Here is a 5,179-nt window from a genome sequence, read left to right as displayed (position 1 = left end):
TTCTCCTGTGCTCCCAGAACTTTGGTTCAAGTGTAGAACTCCGAACTTCGGTTCATGTCTCAGAACTGACTGGAACTAGGAAGTGTCGACATTTAAAGAGTTCTGTTTCCGGTCCCTTCTGGGAGTCCTGATTGGTTGAAAGAACCAACAGGGGTGTGGTTTTAGTGACGTAAGAGGTTACTACAAGTCAAAAAAACAGCGGAGATGTTTAAGAACAGACAGAGAAATGTTTTGGAGCAGACAGAGAAATGTTTTGGCGAAGTGGGAGGAAACAGGTGCCACCAGTTTCTTATTTCTGTCTGATAGGTTTAAAAACATGACAGTTCGTTCCAATAAACTTGTTTGCGACTGTCTCCGACTTTTGACCGACATCACTCCTTCTCATTTCAGACAGAAGATCAAAAAATGCATAATTACTTTGTAACAGACATCTAACTTGATTTCTACTTTGAATGAGGATTAAAAAATCATTAATACTGTTTCACAGTTGATTTAAAATGAGTAGTTCACTTCAACATTTAAAATGGTTTGAACTAAACACCTTTAGATTATCAAGACATTTGTAAAAATAGTAATGACAATATAAAAAAAGAGTGTTCTTTCAATTGATTAGTGCAGGATACAATTAGAAAGCCTCTGGATGAGCTTATTTGTATTTCTGGATTCAAATCAATGAAATAACAGTTTCTGTCCCATGAAGGTCTTCAGGGTCAGGTTTTAACCTGAGGCTTAGTTCACTACAGTCCCCCCTTTGGAAATCATCGCCTGTCCATGGGGATGAATTCCAACATGAATTTACGCCTCGGAATGTCATTGAGCTTGATGTAATCCAGCAAGAGGAAAACAAAAGTCAAAGAAGGTAATCCCACAACGGTTTAGGTAATTCCATAATGTTGTTGGTAATTCCATAATGTTGTTGGTAATTCCATTGTAGCAATGCTTTAACCCCTTGGAAACAAAGTCTGTAATCCATTGAAAAAGTCATATAATTGTAGTGAACTTGACCTGATGTCAAAACTTGACCTTAGGATCATATGGTCAGAAACTGTCATTTCATTGATTTGCATCCAGAAATACAGGTTGACCCATCCTGAGACTTTCTTTCTTGAATTAATCAAGTGGAAAAAGACAATTCTCTATGATCATTACTATTTTACAAATGTTTTGATAATCAAATTGTGTTAGTTCAAACAATGTTTACATGTTGAAGTGAACTACTCATTTTTATTTACTTAAAACAGTAATAATGATTTTTAATCCTCATTCAAAGAAGAAATCAGGTTAATATGCATTTCTTGATTTTCTGTCTTCAATGAGCGAAGTTGTAAGTGTGTCGGATGTTGGAATTGATGAAGACAGAATTTGATAAAATACAAACTTGGTTTAAACTTAATAAATTATCATTAAATTTAGATAAAACTAAATACATGATATTTAGTAACAAAAAGAGAACTGTTGATGATCCATTTAAAATTGAGGGTGTTGAGATTTGTAGAGTTAATGAGATGAAATTTTTGGGTGTAATCATTGATGAACAGCTAACATGGAAAAATCACATAAATTCTGTAAGAACAAAAATTGCTAAATCTATTGCAGTACTATACAAAGTCAGGGAATTATTAAATGATAAAGCTCTGTACATGTTGTATAACACAATCATTGTTCCACATTTAATCTATTGCATTGATGTTTGGGGGAAAGTGAGTAAAACATTTACAAAGCCTATTTTTGTTTTACAGAAAAGAGCTGTAAGAATTATCACCAGAAAGCATTACAGTCACCCATCAAGCACATTATTTTATCAACTGAAGTTATTGAAGTTCCATGATTTGGTAGATTATAGTATTTTATCAGTTATGTATAGGGCTCAAAATAACACATTACCATTAAATATCCAAAGAAATTTTGTTAAAAGACAAAGTTGTTGTAATCTTAAGGGGATAGAGATATTTGTCAAACCAAAATTCAGAACTAGTCTGAAGGGAAGGTCTACCTCAATCCAAGGAGTTGGATTGTGGAATAGTCTAGATAGTGATGTTAAAAATGCCAAGTCAATGTGTACATTTAAGAAAAATATCAAAGCTGAATTGTTAAAAAAAAAATATATATAAAGTAGCTTAATGTGTTTTTTGTATTAGAATTAGAAAAATTAAGAGACAGTTTTTTGTATTAGAATTAGAAAAATTAAGATACAGTTTTTTGTATTAGAATTAGAAAAATTAAAAAGAGTTATTCATTTTGTTCTGTTACTTGAAAATTATTGTGATTGAACTAATTGTGTGAAAAAAAGGGGCAGATATAATAAGATTTTTTTTTTCTGCTGCCTTTCATTTTAAATCTCTTTTATTTTTTATATTGTTATGAAATTGTTTTATATTTTTTAAAATGAATAAACTTTATACCATACCATACCATACATAGATATACCGTATTGATAATGACCTTGTTGAACTGAGCATGGACAGAGGGAGGAGTTTTGCCTGCACAAAGGATGCTTCACAGAAAAACGAGGCCCCAAACAGGAATGAATGTCCAAATGAAAAGTCTCCTACAAGACATCTCCATTCCAAATGCAAGAACACTCGAAACATCAGCACCAGAACCAGACGGAGAAAGATGGAATCTCTGATGTTTACACTTTGACCTTAAAGAAAAATTCAAGAGGAGGTGCACTGAGAGGTTCATGTTGGTTTAAATTTCAGCTTCATTTTTTTTGTTGTTTTTATTATTTCAATCTAAATTGGGATTAAATTGAAGGGTGGTAAATAGATTTGTTGATTAATTGGGCATGTTTTTATATTAGATCACAGGGGGAGTTGGGAGGTTCTATTATTTACATACAGTATGCACGTTAAAACACATTTTATGTTTCAATCAGATTTTATTCACAAAAACACATTTTTCTGCTGTGACAGGACAAAAATACCTGCAGCGTTCTGTGCAAATAAATTGGGTACTGCATGACTGAAGAGGAAGGGGGCACAGAGTTTTTTTCTTTTTTCCTTTTCAGATGGACAAAATGGACCATGACTGTCCTTGGAGTCAAAAAGAGAAGTTCACGTTCTACAAACTGATTAACATCTATTAGATAAGAACGCTTTCTTGCATTAGGATGCCTTCTGCAATCATTGAATCATATAGTTAAAGAACTGACTTAGACAAATGTTAGAAATTTCCATTATGTCATATTGCACCACACCAGGGATATGCTGAAGTCCTAGGCAGATGTCCAGGGCTGGGTCAGGCAACCTGAGGCTGGCAGGTCACATGCTAGCCGTCAGCTCTGGCATCTTATTTGACCTGAGGCTGCCAGGTCACACGCCTGTAGGCATCTCCCGCCAACATATAAGGAGTAATGTACATTCAACCAGAGGAAAGAAAATTTCTTGCATATCTGGCAGTATTGAACTCAGAGTTTATTCGAGGGAACCCCTTTTGGGGTCCCTCGACCAGGGAGAGTTGTTGGATATTTCTTATCTAGACTGGTCCTATGGATTTGATCTGCTCAGAGACGGGATTATAATGAAATTATGACCCGGTTCTGACTGGGTTAAATTGGCCCGCAGCTCTAAGAGAGTCTCCCTGTGTAAGAGTACCACTGCCTGCAGCTCCTCCTCCAAGATGGCCGCTAATTGCCCACACCTGACGGCCATCAGACTGAGGAGGCGTCCCGGCTACAAAAGGCTGCAGTCCAGTGCTACTCTTCGCTGGAGCATATCACCATCCATGGTAGTTGTGCTTCAAGCCTTTTAGGCTATTACTCACAAGTACTAACCTTGCTCTCTTGTTTCCAGTGTTTCCTGGTTCCTCAGTTTGTTAAAAGGACCCCTCGTGATCCTTTGGTTTCCTGACTCCTCGTGTTCTGTTCCTGGTCCCTTGGACTCCCTCGTGGCCTGTTCTTGGTTTGTAGACCCCCTTGGGTCCCTCCTTGGCTCAACCTCCCTCGTGCCTGGATCTCCCTTGCCTGGTGCTTCTAATCCAGCCAGTGCCTGCCCTGCCAGCTACTGGACTCTCTCTGGACTCTCTGGAGCTCTCTTGGAGGATTGGAACCCGCCTCTGGACCAAACTGTAAGAGATTCACAGAACACAAAATATCAGCTCCTAAGAACTCCACCTCCATTCTGACTGTCCTCCTCTACCTCCTCCAGGAGCTGCAGAGAAGCTGCACCAGAACTGTATATTATTTCACCTGTAAATAAACACTGTTCTTTTGTATCCACCTGAGTCTGTCTCGTTCCGGGTCTCATACAAATCTGGGTTCCCCGCGGTTATGACAGAAATGCTCCAGCCAAAGCAGACCCAGAATGAGACCAGGAGCGAACAGACAACCGCCATCTCACAGGTGGAACGGATCTCCAGACTGGAGACAATGTTGCAACAGGTTCTGACCCAGCAACATGCGGCCCAGTCCAACATGCAGGAACTCGGAGGTATGATTTACTCCCTCAAACAACAGCTTCTACCTCCTCTTCCTCCAGATCTGACCGACCCGCCTGTCCCCAGCGTCCCTCGTGAGGCACCTGTCGCAACCTCCCATGGTCAGCAGCTGCTCGTCAAACCGTCTGAACTGTTCGCCAGAGATCCCGACCAATGTGGGGGTTTTCTGCTGCAGTGCAGACTCGCTTTCGAGGGAGCCCCGTCTCTCTACCACACAGACTCTGCGAAAATTATTTACTTTATTAACCTTCTCAAAGGTAACGCCCTTCGCTGGGCTAATTCTTTTATGCAGTCCCACGTAAATCCCCCGGCTACTTACCCCCAACTCCTGAAGGAGTTTCGACGGATCTTCGATCGCCCCCTGCAGGCTTCTTTTTTTTTTTATTTTAATTTAATTTTTTTTTTATTTATTTTTTTTCTTGATGGCCTCCCTTCTCCCCTTACAGCCATCCTCTCCACACCATTATTATGAAATATTTATTCTAGTGACTATCTAGTGCAGGTTTTTTTTTAATAGGATAGAAAGAAAGAAAAGACAAAGTAAGACTCCAAAATATAAGAAATATACACAAAGAGAGCACACGGCAAAACACCTGGCCACTGTCTGTTCACCTGCAAAGAACATGACAAAACACAGCAACAAAATACATATGTATAAAGAACTTAAAATATTCATGGCTTTGCAGTAAGTTTCCATAAATATATATACCCATACCTACGCCTATATACATACATACATACA

This window comes from Nematolebias whitei, chromosome 19 (genome assembly GCF_014905685.2).
Source record: "Nematolebias whitei isolate Nwh7 chromosome 19, NemWhi1, whole genome shotgun sequence".
NCBI lineage: Eukaryota > Metazoa > Chordata > Actinopteri > Cyprinodontiformes > Rivulidae > Nematolebias > Nematolebias whitei.
Note: the sequence above shows the minus strand (reverse complement) of the source record.